This window comes from Prunus mume, linkage group LG7 (assembly GCF_029339155.1).
Source record: "Prunus mume cultivar Tortuosa linkage group LG7, ASM2933915v1, whole genome shotgun sequence".
Taxonomy (NCBI): Eukaryota; Viridiplantae; Streptophyta; class Magnoliopsida; order Rosales; family Rosaceae; genus Prunus; species Prunus mume.
Genome location: NC_142704.1, coordinates 4,268,763 through 4,292,203, shown reverse-complemented (window position 1 = coordinate 4,292,203; position 23,441 = coordinate 4,268,763). Strand labels below are relative to the sequence as shown.

General features: G+C 39.0%; 1 long non-coding RNA gene across 3 annotated transcripts; it reads right to left on the bottom strand.

The window, feature by feature from the left end:
* Positions 1–257: 257 nt before the first annotated feature.
* Positions 258–11,720, bottom strand: LOC103343637 (uncharacterized). Of its 3 annotated transcripts, none has more exons than XR_016122163.1 (6): positions 11,629–11,720; positions 7,715–7,780; positions 3,432–3,493; positions 1,740–1,830; positions 1,141–1,227; positions 258–1,057 (listed from the first exon to the last, which is right to left on the bottom strand). It is a non-coding gene; the product is annotated as an uncharacterized LOC103343637 (long non-coding RNA). The 3 variants fall into 3 exon arrangements; XR_016122164.1 differs by having other exon boundaries at positions 11,585–11,676; XR_514973.2 differs by lacking the exon at positions 11,629–11,720 and having other exon boundaries at positions 7,715–7,824.
* Between the last annotated feature and the right edge of the window lie 11,721 nt (positions 11,721–23,441).

The following is a 23,441-nucleotide window of genomic DNA, read 5'->3' as shown; positions in this document are numbered from 1 at the left end:
AGAGTGGTGGGTTCTTCTGGGTTGGTTTTTTGTTTTTTGTTTTTTGTTTTGTTTTTTTATAATCAATTTTAAAATAATTTTAATGATTTAAAATTAGTTTTGAAAAATATATAATTTTTTATTATTTATTTGTTCACCTGTAAGTCCACCTCATTAAAAAATGGAACCCACATTCGCCACGTAGGCAGATAACGGATTTCCTGACGATCTCGCTAACGGAAGGGGCAATTTGTAGGTTTTCCGTGACGTTGAGTATGTACTGATAAATGTCCCCAAAATCGGGTATGGACTCGTAACTGACCCTATATATTGGGGGGTTTACTGTAGTTTACCCTAATATTTAATTATAGTATATTTTATTCATACATTCATGCCTAAATTAAAACTTAGCACTAGGCTACAGCACATATGAGCCCTTTCCTAGTTCTGCCTGTGGTACTATTTATCTTTGTTGTAGTTAATAGATAATAAATTTTTTGGGCTAACACGTTTAGATGTTAGCCACGCCCATCAAATAGAGATGGCTGAGATATGGCGTATTATGGAAGAGTTATCGAGAGCGGTCCAAGCCATCCTTACGGTCACCTTCTGGTATGTCTAAGGGTTTGCGGTTGCATTCCAGAATCCCTTTCGGCCCCCCATTTTTCCCCTTCTTTGGGCCCCTGATCCAATTCAGTTCCCACACTTTGTTCCTTCTCCCCCATCATCTAACTCACGTTTTTTTAAGTCTTTAATCCCTCATCAACAGCATGCTGTATCCTCTTTCTGAAGTTATTGGTTCTCATTGGATTTGATCTCAACTTCAACTTCAACCCTGAGACCATAGCCTCAGTGTCTTCTTCTGTAGTAGCAGTAGTAGTATTATCGGTTGAAATGGATTTGAGTTCAGCTTCATCCCCAATGGACTCCTCCATGAAAGATTTCACAGAAAACACTTCCTCTAAAAGGGTCACATTCTGCGTGTATCGATCAAAAGGTCCATTTCCACTTCGATGTTTCTGTCCTTGTAGTATTCCTTTAACTTGGAAAATCTCCACTCATTAATAGCCACGACATCCTGAAATTAGCTCCAATAATTGGAACAGGCCCTTCTCACTGTAAATAGTACAAGAACAAATAGATAGTGCTGCGGACATGCACCTTTTTGGTCAAATGGGAAGATGCACATTATTGAATTGAGTAAAATTGTTTGAAAGTTGCCAGAGTGATGCAACTCGATGTGAATTCCTGAAACACAGCTAACAATTTAAGAAAATCTACATCCAGAACAAAAACAGAGTTTTCTTTGAAGACCCCCAAAAGAATTAGTAACTGAAATGCTCAGGACAGCCAAGTTAATCAAGGCAAAAATGAATTTGAAACATGGAAAGTTCATAAACCAATTATTAAAAGGTGGGGGGATTTTTTTTTCGGAAAAAACATCAAAGTTAGACTACATAACAGAATCTGTGGAAATCTTTGAGCCAATTTCCTTGCATAGGAAGATTTGACTCATTAAATCAGCAAGTATTACGAACTCAAGTTCAATTTAGGTCATTGGTGAATTAGACTATAAATTGCCCGAGATTCCAACAATTTTTGAGAAGTCTGACCATAGTATATACATGGTAGAAGAGCAATGCAATTTTCTAAGGAAAACAATTCAAAGACCCGAATTTTAGAGACAAAAAACGACATAGATTACAATTATCAGAAATATAACCAGATATAACAACGGGAGACTGATGTTAAGAACTCACCCTGATGGTGATGCCTCAATTGATTGATGGTCAAATAGAGGAGAGCTTGAGGTTGGTGCCTTGTCTGGAAATGTTGCATTTGATTTCAAAACTGCGGTGGTAATACAGTCAGAAAAGAGAAACCAGAAACAAGGTCATGCTCCAAAAAGGATGAAACACCAACCCTGACTGCTAGAACTACCCATGCCAACCCAAACCGTATGGTGACTCAATGTAGACCAGTTCATATATTTGAGTAAGCAACATACTAAGTTTGCATGTTTGGTTATATCATCAAAAAATTGAACAAAACTGATGAGCGTTCTCTTTTTATAACAAACAAGAATTATATTGAAAAGAGAAAAGGAAAGAATAGAACAAGATGGCAAGAAGTCCATAGGATCAAAAGCTTAAAAGTACAATTAAATCCCTTACAGTGCATCATAAGCAACAGACAACCCACAAGAAATCGTGCAAGCAAATGCCCAAATCAACTCAACATCCTACCCTTATCAAGACACCATCACAGTCATGTGTTGCGTAAATGAGCCATTGATTATTCTGACATGCACAAGCTAATTCACACTTACTGTATGCATACGCAAACTTCCTAAGTGAGCAACTATAATCCAAATGTTACATAACCAATCATGTCCATCGACAACACATATTACCCTTCATGCCTATAAGCATATTGTTACCCACTAGCATGGCCAAAACCAAACCAATAACACACTGGCTCCAGCGTACTCTGGTGGTAGCCAGAAGCCCCACAAATCTCTAATGTTTCATCCAAACATTGCCTTACACAGAAGGCCTTAGTGCTAGCAATCCTGTATTGCTGACAATGTCCATTATGCTTCCAGCATTCGAGAGACACTAAACTCCTCTCATTATTGCCTAGAGTCCACTCTAAGATTCCAACATTGCCTCAGGTATCTTACTCAGTGCACATAAGTGACTGCATGGGTCATGGAAAAGAGTACTACGCACCCCTATGAGAGTTTTTTAAGCTATCAGCCTTCTTCCTTGAAGGAAACATTAGAGTAACCATGTTGGAAAATAATAATTGAAATACGTAAATTGTCAATTGCCAATTTTTCCCCATTACCACTCACCACAACAGTCGATCCATTTTTACTAGATGGCTGCGCAGTCTTTGACACAGCCATCAGCTCATCACCCTTTTTGAACCATGAAATTTTACTACCTAACCTAGCTGGCAAAATTGAACCCTTCAAAAAACTGCAGTAGTTATCATCACTCTTCCCGAAATGAAATTTATTCCCATCCATACCAAAGTCTCTCTACATCAACCATTTCTTAAGCATTTTACTACACTGCCATAGAATAAAAGAACAGATAGCAACCAAATAAATGTAGAAAATTACCAGCATGCATTGCTAGAATTAATTCTAAAGCATTATATAGTCAGTAAGACACATCCAGGCAAGCATTAAAAATAAGTAGGGCAGTATAATTGGACAAGAATTTATGGGACAATGGATGAGCTTCCCAACTAAAAAAGGGAAAACTAGGTTACTTGCCAATACACTTTGAATCTTCACATTAGTGTTGGAAACCATACAAACAATAGCAAACAACCAAATATATATATATATATATATATATATAATTATCCAATGTTCCAAATACCCATACACTTGAAGGTAGAAATGTTTTGATAAGGTATAGAGACTTGAATTAACATACCATGAGTATGACATGGATTTTGAGCTTTTGAGCAGCAACTCTTGCATGACTCGTATGGACACCTGAACATTCAATCCAGCTCAACAAAATGATCACAGAAAGAAAGGGATATTATTCTAAATGTAGAAACAAAAACAATAAATATTTTCAACAATAAAGGTGAGTGAAAAATACAAGAGTGTGTATGAAGCAAAAAAACAAAACTTCCTAAAACATCTTCAACAATATCAAGGTACAATTCAATCCACTATGGCCTATCTCCTAATGGGGCACAAAGGAGAAGGATCATAACTGATTCTAACAAAGAAAACCATATTAGGATTTGCCTTAGTGAGAGCTGTGAACAATACCCTCAAATAGTAACTTGATTCTTTCTTGCAGATGGTAATGAAGATGGATTATCTCAAGTTTTTAAAAATGCCTCAAATGGTGGTTGAACAAATTTCAGGAATTGCTGAAAATTAAAAACTTGAAAATGAAAAGAAAAAAATAATTATGTTTTTTTATGAAACAAAATTTTATTAAAGAGCTCAAAACACAATGCAAGACACAGTGAATCAGAGGTCCGCCATCCCAAGGAAACAACATGGACCCAAGAATGCCAGATATAGAAGATAACAACACTGTGATAAACTCCAAGTAATTTGCTAGAAGAGGGTACACCTCCTTTCATCTTCCATATCTAAGGGTATTTCTTGTTCTTTTGGTCCAAACAAATAACTTCATATGTAATAACTTTCTGAACGTTTCTTCAAGTCTGTTTAGGATGCATCCTAGTGAAAGATCCCGAATCTTATCTAACGATACCTACAGCAGCATTCTTTGCATACATGATAGATAACTTTCTAATTGCAGAACTTATTTAGTATGTAATGGTTACTGCATCAACTATATTACAATAATGCTTGACGCACCACAATTTTATACCATAACCACCTTATGTGGCAGCTAAGTTATGCATGCCACATCAATTCAGGGCTCATTTGGTGCCTAGGATAGGATTGGATTGGATTAGATAACTCACCAGATTTAAGGCATGTTGAATGAAGAAATGAATAAATTTTGTCCAAGTTGAAGGTAGAAGATGGATCACTCATGAAGGAAACTTATCCCATTGAATCCCCACAAAATGGTAGGATATTAACATGTCATAACTCATCCCTTCTAATGCCCACAAAATAAAAAATCATTCACCTCTACCTTCATTTCCTCCATCAACATGCCTTAAATCTAGTGGGTAATCTAATCCAATCCAATCATAGGACCAAACGAGCATGGGACAGCTGAGTGAGAACTAATTTCATGGTATAAGAAAAGGCGGATGAAATGAAAAGAGATCTAATGTGAGAAAAGTTTGAGACTTGGATCTGCAAAAGGCAAAGAGATCAGATGTCTAATAAACATACATGAATAGATCTAAATCTACTGGTGTGAAGAGACTAGTCATGAACTTCCAGAAGCAACCGTATTTGCCATCAAGAAAGCATGAGTTCCGATATGGAAATTCATCAGTGAAAATGAGATATGATCCGCAAATCAGATCTTCAGATGTACAGCACTGAAACAAAAGGTATATGGATCAGACACAGAATCCAGAGGTAGAATCCTCTTGTTCTTTACCACTTTTTATATTTGTTTTCACCAGTAACTGATACCGTTGATGGAAGTCCGACCAGTGGGGGGAGTGAGAGAGGGGATGGATAGGAAAACACTTGAAGGTAGGCCTGAAAATTTTAATTGGTCTTTTTAATTAAAAAGGATTACAAATTAATACCTAGCTAACTCATTAAGTACTTAACTACCGTGGCATGTCCAAGTCATCTGCCACATAAGGTGGTTTAAAAATATGGCATAAGATTGTGGTATGTCTAGCAATATTTACAATATTATGATTTCACCAAAAAATTCCAAAATTTATTCTTTTTATTATTATCACAGGATTCCAAGTAACAGTCAGAAGCATTTTTTCTTCATGGCAATTGCACAGCTCATGAAAGTTTACCCCAACTACCTTGTTTTCAGACCAATAAATGAATGTTGTAACTTGCTTATCTTCCCTACACCTCCCCTATTTCATTGAGAAGAAGGGGTTATTCTGTCAATTATCAGCTTCATCAATGTAAAGCCCCTACTCATTTCAATCACGTCATAATTGAACCAGAAAAAGTTGTGAACTCCCATCAAGTTAACCTTGTGGGCTCAAGAATAGCATGGCAACAGATTCTACCAAGATCTTCACTTTCCAAAGTTGAAAAGAGGTCTAATTCTTCTCGCAAAGATGCCGTTCGGATGTGGAACATCTGTTGTTTTTTACATTCTAACAGTCCCCTAACATGTGAGCCTTTCCGCCGCTAGAGAACCAAACACGTAGAATTAATTCAACATACATTGAAAGTTTCCAGATGCATGGATCTGAATTCAGCATCTTCAGCTCTAATACAATATTAAGTTACATTGGTTAACTACTCTTCCTAAAGTCTAAAGCTAATAGGACGTAGACCGACTATAATTTGCATATTCTACTAATCATAATGTGAAATTGAAACCACGACTCCAAGACGCCTTCTCATTACACCGTGAGGCATAGTTACATTCACGCTTTTGGGGATGATGATCCTTTCTAGAAAGTTTTATGGAAATTGAAGATTCCTCCTAAACTGCACTTCTTTTTCTAGCTTGCTTATCAGGGGAAAATACTGTCTGGTGAGCAAAGAGTTAAGAGGAATCTAGCTGTGGATTCTTCTTGTCAAATTTGTGGGTGGCATACTGAGTCTGTAATCCATATTCTCAGGGATTGTCCTAGGGCTATGGAGGTTTGGGATACTGTTTTGAGTCTTCACTCACCTGCACACTTCTTCCTCTCTGAGCCTAAAACTTGGCTCTTAAGTAATTTGCTTTCCACGGTTAAAGGCCCTGATGGTATTGGTTGGGGTATCCTTTTTGCCTTCATTTGTTGGTACCTGTGGAAATGGCGAAATAGGCAAGTTTTTAGTGAAGAGGAGGGTTTGCCTTTTAATTCCAGAGAAGTTATTTATGCTGCTGTTTTTGAGTGGGTTAAGTCTATTTCTATCCCTGGCCAGAAGCTTGATAGAATGCATATATTTTTTGCCTGGGATCCTCCTATAGTTGGCAAATTTAAACTCAATGTAGATGGGTCTAGAAGGACTGCCACTAGTCTTATTGGAGCAGGAGGTGTCCTTCTTGATTCCTTAGGTGACTGGATTGCTGGTTTTTTCTGTGAATTTGGGTAAGGTGCAAATTTTGGAGGCTGAGATATGGGGGCTGTATTTTGGGCTCAAGCTGCTGTTGATAAAGGTATTTCCAACCTTGCTATAGAGATGGATGATGCTGTTACTATTTCTCTCATCCAGCAAGTCTATTTCTTGCAATGTCATCCACTTGCTGCCTTGATGCATAGTTGCTGTAGTCACATGAGGCAGATTGGCACTTGTCAGCTTGCTCATATCTACACAGAGAGAAATTGTGTTGCGGACTGTATGGCTATCATTGGAGTTACAACTTAGACGTGGGAGTTTGCTATTTTGAGGAGGCTCCTGCCTGGGTTAGTTCATTCTTGTTGGATGATTTGTTAGGTCTTGCTAGACCTTGCATATTGTGTGGCGGTTAGGTTGTTGTTCTTGGGGTTTCCCCCCCATTTTATCCAAAAAAAATTCCATAGCCATGAGCATTATGCCAAGAAGAAGTATCAGCACAGAATTGAATAGTGAAATGAGCATACTTCAAAACACAAAACTAGGTCTTAGAAAAGCGTTAATTTCTCAAGAAACAAGATTCAGCTCCAAAGTGATTGAAACCAACATTTATCCTAATTTTAAAACTTCCCCACCTTCTTTGTGATATTGAAACAGAAAACCAACTCTCACAGAACATATAAATCCAGCCCATTTTTCACCACCTACAAACTGGAATAAAACAATCACATATGTTCTTGTAAACCCAGAGAAAAAAAAAAAAAAAAAAAAAAAGAGCTCACTTTAGAAAAGCAATAAATGGGTCCTCCAGATTCAATAGCGTCAATAACAACCAAAAAAACAATCACATATTGTAAGCTGCAAAATGCAATTAGACCACAATTCCAATCCCAACTAATCAACAATACGACCAATACAAATATGAATATAATACATAAATATTTTTCTTCTACTTCCCCAATTGCTATTCATTTAGAAATCACAGAAAAAATTAAAAATAAATCCAACGAAAAAAAAAAACCAAGATCAAAGAAGCAACAAAGGATGAACTACAAAGCTAGCAGAGCTTACCTAAACAGTGAATCAATGAAAGCCTTAAGATTTGCACCGAGTAAGAAGTAACCCCAATCGTTAAATCTGCACAAAATCAAAATTAAAATCCGTGGAAAAAGTAGAGGAGATGATAGGAATTAGGAGTTAGAGCCAAAACTGTAAAACAGTTTTGGATAGTTAGTTAGGCACGTGTCAAGTGTTAGTTGGGGAATCTGTTACAATTACTGTTGTATCCTTGAAGGGGGCTTTATTACCAATTTGGGGAGCTATTGTACGTGTTGTTGAGAAATATACAGAAAACATTCTTTGGGTTCCCTCTGTTCTTGGTTAATGTCTAAGGTTGAAAGATAGAGTCCTATCATTGGTATCGAGCCATTGATCCTCTAAGCTGTTCCTTTAGTATATGACCCGTGCTCGAGTTCGTACTCGTGCGTTAACAATGGACGCTCGTGTTGCTGCGCTGGAAACCTCTAATTCCAAAAACCAAGTCATTTTGGAAACAATTCAGCGTCTTCTTGAGGATAAGTTCGCTTCCATCGACAAACGCCTCGATTCAATTGATTCTCGTCGTGAGGGTTTTGCTCAGCCATTCCCGCCTCCATCGATGACGACGACGGTGACGGCTCTCAGTGGCGCGGAGAGAGGGATCACCGAGGAAGGGAAAGGGGTTTTTCTTCTGAGAATCGGATGCCCTTTGTCAAGATCGAATTTCCCAGATTCAGCGATGGGGATGATCCAATTGAATGGATTTACAAGGCGGAGCAGTATTTTGATTACTTTTCGGTGCCTTCTGAGAAAAAGGTAAAAATGGTTTCTTTCCATCTGGATAGTGAGGCTCTGCAATGGTATAAATGGGAGGAATGTGCTTCTTCTTTGTCCAAATGGGAAGATTTTACCAGGGCATTTTGCAGAGAATTTGGCTCTCATGGGTTTGAGGATTTTGCAGAGTCACTCTTTAAGCTTCGTCAAACAGGTCCCTTAAAGGATTATATTGCTGAGTTTCGACAATTGGCAACTCGAATCCGTGATCTTAGTCCTATTTTTCGATTGAGCTGTTTCGTTGGAGGATTAAAGGAAGAACTCAAGCATGATGTCAAGCTGCTTCGTCCTGCTACAGTTCATGAGGCCATGAATTTTGCTCACGAAGTGGAGGCTAAACTTCAGAAGTTGAGGTATGCACATTCTGCTGGAAATTTTAAGTCAAGATTGCCTTTTTTACCCATTCAAAATGATTTAGTTCCTGCTAAAAATGAAGTTGCTCCTAGGAAGGATATGCCTGTCAAGAAATTAACCCCAGAAGAAATACAATATAAACGGCATAATAATCTTTGTTTTTATTGTGATGAAAAATTTGTGAGGGGTCATAAGTGTGCAAGGAAATAAATCTTGTTGTTGGATATGGGTTATAATAGTTCTGAAGAAGAGGAAATAGTTCATGAATTACAACAGATTGAACAAGTGGCTGAGGTAACTGCTTGTTGTATCACAGCTTGTGCTTTGTATGGTACTCCGGCTCCTCTTGCTATTAAGACTATGAAACTCACTGTTGTAATTAAAAACTGTCCGGTTGTGGTATTGTTAGACTCTGGAAGTTCTCATAATTTCATCGATCTTGGCATGGTTAAGAAGTTGGGTTGGAAGTTAGATCAGTCTCATATTTGTGATGTCATGATAGCTGATGGTGGACAAGTTCAGATTAAGGGTTGTTGTGCTGCGGTTCCTTTAGCCATCGGGACTTATGTATATACCTCTGATATGTTTGCTTTGCCATTGGGAGGCTGTGACATTGTGCTTGGGGTTCAGTGGTTGAGAACTCTTGGTCCAATCTTGTGGGACTTTGAGAGATTAACTATGAAGTTATGGCATGGGAATGAGCAAATCTGTTTGTCCAGTTCTAAGCCTCAGCCTCCACAGCCTATTTCTTGTCAACAGATGGACAAGTTGTTGCATTCAGGTTGTTATGGTGTGATTCTTTGTGCTGTAGAATGTGAAAATATGGCCAAACCCGCAGATGATTTATCCTCACCACAACAGCATGAATTGCAAGCCTTATTGGCTTCTTTTTCTGCTGTCTTTGGCACCCCAACTACACTACCTCTTGTGAGAGAACATGATCATCGGATCCCACTAATTTCTGGTTGTAAACCACCAAGCATTAGACCATATGCTTATGGACCACTTCAAAAGTCAGAGATTGAAAAGTGTGTCAAGGAGCTGCTGGACTCTGGATTTATACGAAACAGTCATAGCCCTTTTTCTTCTCCTGTTTTGTTGGTCAAGAAGAAGGATAGCACATGGAGAATGTACATGGATTACAGACAGTTAAACGAGTTCACTATAAAAGATAAGTATCCAATTCCACTTATTGATGATCTGTTGGATGAATTGCATGGGGCAAAGTATTTTTCCAAATTGGATTTGAGGAGTGGCTATCATCAGATCAGAGTTCATCCAGAAGATATTGAAAAAACAGCTTTTCGGACTCACGAGGGACATTATGAATTCCTTGTTATGCCCTTCGGTTTGACAAATGCTCCTGCCACATTTCAAGGTTTGATGAATGAGATTTTTCGGAATTGTTTACGGAAGTTTGTCTTGGTATTTTTTGATGATATTCTTGTTTACAGTACTTCATGGTCAGATCATTTGAGGCATTTACATACTGTTTTGGAAATTTTAAAGCATCATCAACTTTTTGTCAAGATGTCCAAGTGTGCCTTTGGAGTTTCTACTATTGAATATTTGGGTCACATCGTCTCTAGGCAAGGAGTTTCAGCTGATCCTTCCAAATTAAAAGCAGTGGCTGACTGTACCTACTGTTAAAAGTTTGAGAGGATTTTTGGGTCTCACAGGTTATTATCGGAAATTTATTCCTCACTATGGTAGGGAAAGTTTCCCTTTGACTCAGTTAACTAAGAAGGATGGATTTTTGTGGACTCTCGAGGCTACTGCTCACGCCTTTCACAGGCTCAAGAAACTCATGTTATCTCCTAGGGTGCTCGCCTTGCCAGATTTTACAAAACCTTTTATCATTGAGAGTGATGCTTCTGGATCTGGTATAGGAGCTGTGTTACAGCAGGAAGGCAGGCCTATTGCTTTTACCAGCAAGACTCTTGGTCCTAGAAACCAAGCCCTTTCCACTTACGAGAGGGAAATGATGGCAATTGTTCATGCCATCAAGAAGTGGCATCATTACTTACAAGGAAGACACTTTATCATTAAGACAGATCACCATAGTCTTAAATGTTTTCTCAATCATAAGGCTCACACTCCTTTTCAGCAAAAATGGGTCACCAAGCTTTTGGGCTATGATTATGAGATACACTATAGGCAAGGGAGTGATAATAAAGCAGCTGATGCTTTGTCTAGATTTCCTATCAGTCACAGCTCTTCTACTGACCAAGTTCAAGTCTTATTTCATGTTTCTTGTTTGAAGAAGCATTTGGGAACTCATGTGACTCCTTCGTTAACATTACCTCGGATTACTGAAGATGGTATTGTGCAAGATGAGCCACTGGCTATTTTGGAAAGGAAGTTAGTCAAACGTGGTAATGCTGCGGGGGTGGATGTCCTAGTACATTGGAAGGGTCACACACCAGAGGATGCCACGTGGGAGGACTACCATGACCTACAGGCCAGATTTCCAGAACAGTTTTGGATAGTTAGTTAGCCACGTGTCAAGTGTTAGTTGGGGAATCTGTTACAATTACTGTTGTATCCTTGAAGGGGGCTTTATTACCAATTTGGGGAGCCATTGTACGTGTTGTTGAGAAATATACAAAAAACATTCTTTGGGTTCCCTCTGTTCTTGGTTAATGTCTAAGGTTGAAAGATAGAGTCCTATCAGGAGAGAGGAGAAAGGAAAGAAGAGGAGAGATTGAGGCAAACTAGAGAGGTAGATGAAATTGGAGAAGAAGACGAGAGCTCCAGACCAGAGCGTGAAAACGAAGACGTGCGTGTTTTGTTTTCGCGAGAGATGGGCTCGTTATTTTGGGCCGCCTTATTTAAGCACTGCCTTTTAAATGGCCTAAGATAAGCCGCTCAGACTATAACGAGGGGTAAGTTAGGGAGCTTCTACAATGAGGAGTTAAAGTGAGGAGACCGATCCGACCGTCAAAACATTTAAAATATTTAAGTCCCATGATTTCTTTACATTTTTTGATGGTGAGATTTGACCTCCTCAAATAACCTCCTCACTTTAAGCCCTTATTATAGCCTTTCCGGGGTAAGTTATAAGGAGTTCACTTTATAGTCATTAGATCAATCCAAGGGCTGGGGAGAATTGGAATAAAGTTGTACAATCGGGTAGGTGAGGAACCCAAACCCGAATTTAGTCGTCCCAAAAAAAAAGAAAAGAAAAAAAAGGCAAGTATGAAGTTTGAACAGAAAAAACCCATTGATCTAAAACTCATAGCTCAGAGAAATCGCTAAGCTCTGAGAAACGGTTGAAGGCAACGGGCAACGACGATTGAAGGCAAAGGTTAACGACGGTTGAAGGCAAGGGTTGAACGCAACTCCATTATCTAAACCGTGAAAAAGTATTTACTTTGAGTGGAATGAGCAAAGGCATGCATTCTGAAACAGTGAAAGACGAAGCAGTAGAAGGAGAAGGAGAGAAGCCGTATTCATTGGAAGTGATAGGTTCCATTTGTGGAGCAAAGCCGCACAAAGACCCAGCACAGACACCTTGCGATTGTTCAATACCCAGCATTTGATGAGTAATTTATGGAATTTTAGTTGAGGGTTAGAGTAACCGTTTTCCCCAATTTGTATCATGAATGTTGTTGGATTTGGCATCTCTTCTTTGTGCTTCACTTGCATGTTAATTTTTGCTTGGGTATGTGTTAAAAAACAAATGAAAATCAAGTGAATAACATGTCAATAATGATATGAATAAGGTGATGGTGTTGAATTGGAGGTCTTCAAAACCTTCCACATTTGAAGCAGTGCAGAGTGCAGATTATCTCTCTGGCACTAGAATATATATAATTTTTGGAAAAAATATTATTTCCGTTGTTACTAAATTTGCCTGTGAAAAATGAGAACAGATAATAATAAACTCATGAATAAAAGTGCAAAGCATTTGAAAAAATGTTGATCTATGACGATTATGGCGGACTGAAGAAAAAGCTAGAAAGAAAGAAGGATGTGGCAATGGCTTAGCAAGCAGATAGCAGAGCAGATGCTTTGCTTTGCTTCCTTCCACCATCTTTCTTATTTATTTATTTATTTTGTGTTGTATATGAGATGACAATAATTGTCATGTGTGTGAAGTGCAGAACTTGCCTAGATTGCACTCACACTCACTCATGCATCAATCATTGATTAGAGTTTGGATCCATAAATAAAACACATGATATTGCTTGTAATTCACAGAATCATTGCATTAACAGGTATTTGCGCAAAATTTTTCATATTGCTTCGATGATGTTAAAGCTTGTGATTAGTAATCCCTATGCTCATGTACTTTGTCAAATTTGTAATGTGCTGGTTGACTGGTTATGTAAATACCAATGTAACAACCCGGTCATTAATTAATATTTAATTACTAATTTATTCTATTAAAAGACCATTATACCCCTAGAATATTTTATTAGTTTAAAAGTTGACTTTTTGACCGGGAAGGAATTTGAGGATTTCAGATATACCGTTGCGTAGAGCGCGACGAAACGAGTCCGTCGACACATAGTGGACTCGAATCGGAGTTGTAACGAAGGAGTTACGATCAAAAGAAGTTCAGTCGCATAACCGTAAATATTTCGAAGTTGAGTTCTTAAAAACCCAGATTTCTCCTATGTCGGCAGCTGTACCAGCTGACTTCAAAATGTGATATCTCTCAGCTCCGACCACCAAATGGAGCAAGACCAGTGCCAAACGAACCACCTCACTCCCCTCTTTCAGTCTCAACCCATCCCAACTGTGATCTGTAGGTGTGGTCGCCGGAATCAGCCACGAAACCGGCGGTGGTGCTTTTTTTAGTAAACTTTCGGGAGCTTGTTTGGACGCCTTCGGCCACCAAATCAGACGAGTGAGGTATGGTTTTCTAGCTATTTTTCATGCTCTAGCTGCTGGTTGGGTAGGATTTCAGATATTTCAAGCGTAGACCATTCGATTGTTTAAGTTAGGTTTCAGCAGATTTTCGGGTCACTGTTTCGGCCACTTCCGGCCCGTTTTTGGGATATGTCCAAGAATAAAAGTTGTTCCAAATGGGGTGTTTTACCAAATTTAGGAGTTTGGGCCGGCAGTTCGGAGTTTTTTCGGTCGCCAGAAATTGATCAAGCCACCCACACGCTGCCGGCGCATGTGGCGGCGCGTGGGCAGATTGGTGAAGACCACATTCAGTTTTAGAATGATCCTTGTGTCGTCATGAGTGCGTAGGATTTCGCGGATCTTAATTTGGTTAACGTTTGAACCCCTAATGATCTCGCATCTTATGTGATTTCCGGGTTCAATAGTTTTGCACCATTGGATCGTAACCATTTTCAGATAGGTTAATCTAAACATTCCCAGGATCGTATAGTATTTGACGGATCGTAAAACGGAGTCCCATTCTCCAGAATGCCAACCCTAGAACCAGTTTACAAAGAAACTGCCTTACATATCAGAATGTAAGAAAGAACTACGTGTGGCTTGATCCTCGTAAAGGATACGAGGCAGCCTACAGCTAGCAAGTGCAGCCACGAGTTGGAGTCCTCCATTTGTGTTATTGTTTATCGGTATTTTGGTCTTTATTACCCACACCAAGTGTCGATTTTAAAGGTTCGCCCGGATTTCAAAGTGGAATTTGGGTCGGGTCGTTTCAACCAATGTGATTGTGCAAATACGTGGTAGTATATGTGTTCACGTTATTTCATCTTGTATTTCAGGAAATTAGATCCAACGTGGAGTGGTATGGCCAGCGTCGAGGCATATTCCTCACGGGTGAACAACAGCTCACATGCAAATTCATCCCTAGCAGCAATTTGAGTGAAGTTGAGTGCCGAACAATTAGAAAAATTCAAGACATCATGCTTTGGCCATCTTCTGAATATAGATAAGATTCAATTTAGCGAGCATATTGTGCATGGGATTGTGTTGTGTAGAATAGCGGGGCAGGGTGTGAAAGACTTGGATGGACTGAGTTTCTTAATAGGGTGCGACGTTGCTCAGTTCACTCGTCAGATTTCTGTTTGATCACAGTGGCTTCGTTTTGGGAAAGTGCCTGAAGTTTCCAGTGGAGAAAGTGATGAAATTAGACTTCAGAAAAGATACTTTATAGATGAAGGAATTACATGTAATGCTTTAGAAGAAGCATTTCTAAGGTGCACAAAAAAAGATGACATCTACAAGCTAGCTCTTGTTTACTTTGCTGAGTTAGTGGTTTTGGGAAGGGACAAGCATTTGAACATCAATCTAAATTACCTGACCCTTGTAGAGGACTTGGATGCATTCAACAGGTATCCGTGGGGTTCGGTGTCCTTTGACAAAACCTAAGACAGTCTGTTTTCTGCACCAATAAAGTATGTGAAAAGCTTTGAAAATGAAGAGGGAAGAGGGAAGGGGAAAAGTAAGGTAATGGGAACAAGCCGGAGAAATGAGAAGGGCAAGAAGGATAAGCACGGTGAAGTGCAAAGGGGTGACTGGAGTTTTAAAGGTTTCACGTATGCTTTCCAGGTACATGGTAATAATGTTCATGTCAGTTATGTTTTGTGGACTTTAAAACTTAAATACTAACTTTTGTCCTGTGGATTGTGTAGATTTGGGTATATGAATTAATTCCTAGAATGGAGGACCTGAATTACTGCAAGGTTGTTGATTCGACAGCTCGCCCGCGTATTTTGCGATGGAGAACTACTACGGCTGTTCTCGAGATGAGAAAGTTGAACAATTATTTTTTCCGAGCAAAGAGGTTTGGTTTGCAGCCCTTGGAATTATTTACAAGATTCAATGAAATTATGAAGTAGAATGATTGCATATGACTCTTGTCTGTATTCAAATAGTCTATGGAGCTATGTTGAGTGAAGAGAAATGAGACAACCATATTGGAGTTGGCCACAGGATCACCCTGCTGTTGTCTCGGCAGAGTCAATTTCTTCTTCATGTGCTGACCTTGATGAGTTGAACAAGGCGGTAAGCTTGTTGAGGTTCGAGTTGTTTCAAGTAAAGCGGAAAAAGGACGTCCTTAAGTTAAAGGTCATACGGATGGAAAAAATGTTAGACCACTGTTTAGGTCCTCATTTTGAGCAGGAAGTGAGAAGGGACATAGCTTTACTGAAAGAGAGAACGAATTGTTGTGTCGTGTCACATCTATTTAAGGGATATAAGGAAGTGGATGACATGCAATGGGATGAAAGGCCAAGTAACAGAAATGAGGGAGAGGAAAAGGAAGAGGGGGGGATTAAAAGGGGTGAAGGGGCAAGTAAGAGAAATGAGGGAGAAGAAAATGAAGAGGAGGGTGAAGGGGCAAGGAAGAGAAATGAGGGAGAGGAAAAGGAAGAGGAGCGGATTGAAGGGGTGAAGGGGCAAGTAAGAGAAATGAGGGAGAGGAAAAGGAAGATCGAGGGGATTGAAGGGGGTGAAGTGCAAAGAAAACCAAGTGAGGTAGAGAAGCTCAAAGGAAAAGAAGTGAGGAGAGCAAGTGAAAATAAAAAGCAACAAAGGGAGAGGAAGGCAAAGAAAGAGCATTGAGGGAGAGGAAGTGAAAAGAAAAAGCAATGGGGGAGAGGAACTGCAAAGAAAAAGTAGTGAGGGAGAGGATCCACAAAAAAAAAAGAAGGAAGGGCAAGGAAGTGAAAAGACAGAGAAGTGAGAAAAAGGAAGTGCAAAGAAACCAATGTGAGGAAGCGGATGATGAAGTTATGTTGCTTGGCGATGACATTGGCGAGAGCATGGAGGGGACAAAGGTTGAGTTTACTCTCAGGGCCATTGATTTGGATCAACCTACAGCTGTGCTATCTCAGTTGAACGTTTGGTTGAATGATGAAGGTAAAGCAGTGGAACGATGGGTCCAATTACAGAAGAGGAAGAGGATTATTCCTATGTGGAAGATCTTTGAAGCTAGTGAATTGGTTAAAAAAATTTTGCCAGAGACAACCCGACTTCGGACGTTAGACCCAATGAAGGCAATTCCGCATGATGACATGGTGAAATTGCTGAAACTTTGTTGGGAATGACGCCATAACCCAAAGTAAGTCCCTTGTTTTTTGAGATAGAATGCATGAGTGTATATATTTTTTAATTATTGTGTTCTAAAACTTTTTTTGTATTCATAGTTTGGTGATGCAATTTGGCAACGTAGAAGCTGAGATTGAATTCTTCGCTTCCCTCGTCAAAGCTGACGGTTAGCTAAAAGGAGATGTAAGTTTAATTGATTATGCAATTGTTTGAATGTACATAGATTATGAGATTGACAAGAAAAACATGTGCAGCATATTGATTTGGGGTTGTATCTCATCCGGAAGCGACAACAGGAGTTGGAGGAAGTAGAAATATTGGACTGGGCAACGACTGATGTATTTTTTATGGTATGTGATGTAGGATGCATAGGACCTAAATGGTTTAGTTTCCTAATTTATTTGTTAGTTTCCTATATTCTTTAGTTTTCCAAATCCTAGTAGGATTTCTAAGTTAGTTTTCCAAATCCTAGTAGGATTTCTAAGTTTCCTATTTTTTTAGGAATAGGATTTCTGTTTTAGCTGGGGATTTTAATTCTATTGTCTCTAGGTTTTAGTTTGCTATAAATACCCCTATGTAGTTCTTTACAATTCACATTTGAATATTGATTAAACATTCCTTTAAACTCTCTGATTTATACCTGCCTTCTACCTTTTCTTCCTTTCAGCTTTTCTTATCTTTTCTGTCCTATTGCTCTGAGTGTTTAAACTAACACACCCAGGGCTGTGCTACATCAGTATGTCATAGGCCTTGACCAAGTGCAGTTAATAATTACAAATTATCCATACTTGCTTTGTGGAGGGGTTTAACCATTGATTGTTTTCTATTTCACAGAATCACATCCATACTTGCTTTGCGGATAATAAAAGAAAAAAAGAGCAAGTTGGGTGGAAAATTAGAACCAGTTTACTGAACGTTGTAAATGGCAAGGTTCCGGCATGTGGAATGGATTGGCAAAACACATATAAGGTGTATGCCCCTTGTATGTTGCCAAAGTATAAGCATTGGGTGGCTCTATAGATTGATCTGGTTAACTGTAAAATCAAAGTCTACGATTCAATGGTTTCACTCATTCCAGATCGAGCTTAAAGGAAGAACTCGCCCCCCTGTCAATTACGATGCCAAATCTTCTGAACACCCTCGACTTTTATGAAGAAGGTGTTTACGCGAACAAGTGCACCAGAGATTGGTGGTGTCCATGGCCAATACAACGTGTGGATGTTCCACAACAGGCTAATCAGTGAGCACAACTTTTTATTTAATTTTATTACTTTAATTTGTCAATTACGTTAGAATGTCATTAGTTGAATTGATCAAGTTCTTGTTTTGCTTCAGAGGCGATTGTGGTATGTTCGTGTTGAAGTACATTGAGTTGTTGAGCGTGAGATTCCCTTAGCTACTTGCACCTCGCAGAACATGCCCTTTTTTCGGTTGAAGTTGGCTGCAGAGATTGTACGGGGAGATGCTTACATGCCATGATATCGGTTGAACTTGGTTCAGGCACATGATGATTAAATAGGTTTTGGGAATGTCCAATTTCAAAGTCATGTAAATACACAATAGAGACCCACGGGTCCTTTTCGAATTCTACCTCTGCTCCTCAATTCTTCTTCGTCTTTCTCAATCTTAGTGTATTTGTGTACAGAAATTTAGATTTAAGTTATTGGACAATAACAATGTTTTCATTTCGATGCATTATAGCGGATGCATGTTTTCATTTCGATTAGTGTGATATTACGCTATGTTTATTCTCATATTGTGCTAAATGTATATGGAGCTGGATGCAGAGCATAGACAGAAAAATGAAGAATCTGAAATGGAGATGTTGAGGCTTGGTGAGGAGAAAAGTAAATGGATCTGTAAATCTATTGCACGTGGGCAATCTAAATGGAAAGGCAGATGCGTTGTTGAAGTTAGACACATGTCATTCCCATACATAGAATGTGCATATGGAGTGTAAAGTTTTTTTGGATTTAATCAAACAAACATCTGTGTAATATTGGCCTAACTCCTTCACGACATTTACCTAACCTTAACCAAACTGCATTGAATTGGGATTTGAAGACTGCATATGTGAATTGGGATTTGAAGAATGCATATGTGAGTGGGGACTGATGGCTTTTTAAGTGTATTATATCATTGCAAAGTGATATGTCATCATTTATCCAAGCCACCATTCCAAATATCAGATCCCATGCAACATGCCTTGACGTAATCGCAATGGGTTGCATCTTAATAAGGTAATTCTGTAAGGGGAATAGGCGGCTATGGCCTCGCCTCCAATGTTTTATTCAACCATGCCTTCTTTATAGAAACACATGAAAAAATGTCCCCAGGTGCAATGCTATAAAAACTCCCTATTGGTTCCGTACTGCCCCTCGGGTTTGAATCCCTCTCTCCTTTATAATCGGTTAATAAATTGGTTGATTTTTTTATTTTATTAGTTTTGGGCAGCTGAGTAGCATAAAAGTAATGTATATTGGTGCGTCTATATATTGCTTGTCTATTGTGTGCATATCTTACATTTATTGCGTTTGTATTGATTTTTATTGCTTACGAAGGAAGTAAATAACAATACACATGCAACAGACAAGCAATATATACACAACATGACAAGCAATATACACGCAATATACATCAATCCCCAATTACATCAACCATAAGGAAGTCGTATTGAATAGGAAATTCTACTTCACAGTTGTTCTTCCTACTAAAAGAAAGAATAAGGACCGTTTCCCCCCTTAAATCTTACTTGAGTCGTACTTTTGCCCCCAATAAACATGCAATATTGGAGCAACAACATGCGATATACATGCAGTAAACACTTAATCAACCTTCAATAAACATTCAATATCGGTTCAATAACATGCGAAATACATGCAGTTAACAATCATTAAACATTCACTAAACATGTAAACAATCAATAAACCTTCAATAAACATTCAATATCGGAGTAATAACATGCGAAATACATGCAGTTAATAAACCTTCAATAAACATTCAATATCATGCGATTTACATGCAGTAAACAATCAATAAACAATTTATATACACTGAATAATTATACAATCTTCAAAAAAAAGGTATTATCTTATTATTGCATCGTATTGGCCGTGTATTGTCATTTTATCGTCTTCGTATGACTTTATTTTTTTAAAGTAAGTCCAGGAAAGTTTTTACTGGGTTTCAGACAAATAAATGCTTTTGTTTCAAACAATAATTTAAACTCAATGCCTATCCACCTATTTGAAGAACAAAAATTACAAAATGGGTTTGAAAAGTTATTGGTGGTGCGTGCAACATGTGTTTTTAGGGAGAACTTTTACAATCCTTGAAACCGTGCACTTAATTGGTCATTAAAAGAACAAATAATATGACAATTTATACAACTAATAAAACTAATACCAAGTCCTTAATGGACTTCAGCATATTCAGCACTGTAGCATCATACGTGTCATCTTGCTAATCTGCTTCAAAGCGGAGGTTACATCAACCCATTCGAATCCATTGCAACTGGTGGCTCCCTAATTGCAGGCATCATATATGCAAAATAATTATGTCAGAGTTAGATCTAGGTTTTTTTTTTTTTTCACCCACATACATATTCTGGAAAGGAAAACTTACATAGGAGGTTAGACACTTCCAAAATGGCTTCCCTCGATTTTTATCTGATTTTGAAACCCGAAGCACCATTGCAACTCCACAATACTGACACCTCTTTGTTTGAGCGGGAGATGAAGACGAAGACATGTTGAATCTTATTACTTGTACCTCTTCTCACTCAGATCTTCTCACTGAAACCTCTTCATACTCATACCTTCTCACTCATAGTTCTCAATCATACCTCTTCACTCATAACCCTAAACTTCTCACTCAGCTCTGCCCAAATCGAATTATATCCTTCTTTTCTGTGTGTGGGTGGGTTGGTCACGATCTGGACACTTGTACCGTCATAATTGTGACACCTATTACCCCGAAAAGTAATATAATATTTCACTACCAAATATTAATATAAAAATTGAGGGGACACTGCTTTAAATATATTATTTTCTTTATATTTCATTAAGGCAACTAGTTGGATAAGAATCGTCATTTACTAGGGGTAGTGTGGTGTGGGAAAATGAAAAAGTATCTGATGGGACCTTCTGTCACTAGTCAGTAATCCATCACATTTGTGTAAATGAATTTGATGGTGGGAAAAGCCTAAAAATGGCTATGGAAATAGGTTATTAATTGACTTTTGGACTGTCTGACTCCCTTTGCATTTCGATGACGTTTTCCCTTCTCTTGTCTTGAGTTTTGGGTGTTGGGTTGAGTTTTTTTAAAAATGGTCAACTTGGAAAAACCCCAAGGAAACACCTTTTCAAAACACTACAAACAGAGGCTAAAACAAAACCAAAACCCCATATATTCTCATTTCTCCCTTCTTCCACTCCTCAAATCGTTCCATTCCAAAAATATTTCAATGAATTCGAAACATTTCACTACACTCGGAGGAAAAAGAATGAAGCATCTCCATTTGGATATGCCCCAAGCCTTCATCCCGGAGTTGGCTTGGTTTAAAGTGATGTTATACGTGGCAACCCAATCATCGGAAGATCTCTTTCGTATGGCATCTGTGTGCCCATTGTTCAATACATTGGCAAACACTCCACAAGTGTGGAACACCATTTCAATGGAAAAGTACTAAGACCATCCTAACTGGTACCATGCCACAACGCAGATCCGGCATTTCTTGCAACAATGCAGGGCTTGTGAGAACCCTGAGGCGATATTTAGAGAAGCGTTCGAAGTGTTTTTCATGCAGGGTAATGTGGAAGCATTGTCTGAGATGCGCATTGCAGCCACGACAGGCCATATGGAAGCGGCATATCTAGACTACTTGGCATGTCCGGAATTGGTCACTCAAAAGGGGATGCATTAGAATTCTTGTGTTCTTTGAATCAACGTAACAACATTGATATGAAAGGAACTAGGGATGCTTTGAGATGAAGATTACGCCGAGTTTTCTCTGTTGGAAGACATATCGTAGATATGTTTCACTATGGGAAGATTAAGTTCAATCACTGCAGCACTTGTAACAACAAAGAATGGTGTTTTGTTATTCAAGGCTGGCCTACTGAAGAAAAGATAAATCCTGCCTTCTAGACATGTTGCAATCGATGCAAATGGCACCGTGAGAGTGTTTTTTGGTTCAAGGTGATGTGTGTCTATGTTGTGCCAGGGAATCCATACCCTTATAATTAGTTGTAGTATGTTTGTACAGTTTTTATGCATTGTCTTGCTTTTGTTCATGTCTAGGTTGGCTGGCTACGTTGTACAAATGTTGTTTTCTATTTCATGTTTTAACTTATTTTGTCTGGTGTTTGTGCTGTCCTAAACCGTTTTATATATAAATGTATAATATATGTTATATGGTGGAATTATTACTGACATAATAGACGGCTACGAATGACATTTTACTGACACAGATATTTTGCACAACTGTAATCTTAATATTTGGTAAACAAAAACGCATGCATGAAGTGAGTATGTGTCTTTTCACCGGTGCTTAGGAATGACATTTTCCCACTTAGCATGAAACGACCTGACCCAATTTTCACTTTGGAATCCGGGTCGAAACTGTTTAAAATTGACACATGGTAACGTGGGTCGAATGACCAAAATGCCCCAAAACAAGAATGTAAACCCTAAGGCCCTAACTCGTGGCGCGCCGTAACTATAGTCGCCTACATACCCTTATTGAGGATCAAGCCACACGTAGTTCTTTCCTCTCTCGACATGTGAATCGGTTTGTTTTATCAGAAACCTCACTCTAGGGCCGACATTTATGGAGTATCCGAGACTCCGTTTATGATCCGTCAAATGCTATACGATCCTGAAATTCCTAGATCAACATACCGAACATGACTACGATCCAATCGGTTCAACCCTGCTAAACCCGAAACTCACACACTAGGCGAGATCCGTTCGGGGTTCAAACTTTATCCGAATTAAGATATGTGAAATCCTACGCACTCGTCGGGACTAGGAGATTATTCTAGGACTGACCGTGGTCCTCACCCTTCGCCCACGCCTGCGAGTGGTGCCTAAAGCGATAACGCTCGTCGGAAAAACTTCGAATCACGGCTCAAGGTTCCTACCCTAGGTGTAACACCCTATTTGGAGCCTCTTTTGTTCTAGAACTTACCCCAAAAATTGGCCGGAAGTGGCAAACAAAGGACCCAAAGTCTCTCTGAAAACTAACTTAAAAATCGAACAATCTACGCTTGAAATCTCTGAAATCCTACCCAACCAGCAGATAGAGCATGAAAAATAGCTAGAAAATCATACCTTACTCGTCCGATTTGGTGGCCGGATGACGGAGAACGAGAGCTCGAAAGTTCACAAAACCGGCCGTTTTGGCCTGTTTCCGGGCCGGAGATCTTTGTCCGGGCTGCGCAAAACATGTGGTCGGGTTGGTGGCGGTCCTATTCCGACCAGCCTCATGGTCGGCACGTGAGCGGTGATGGTGGCTTGAAGCAGCCTTACCGACCAAAATGGGGAGGGAGGGTTCTGTCAAACCAAGGAGAGAGAGAGGGTTTTAAAATCG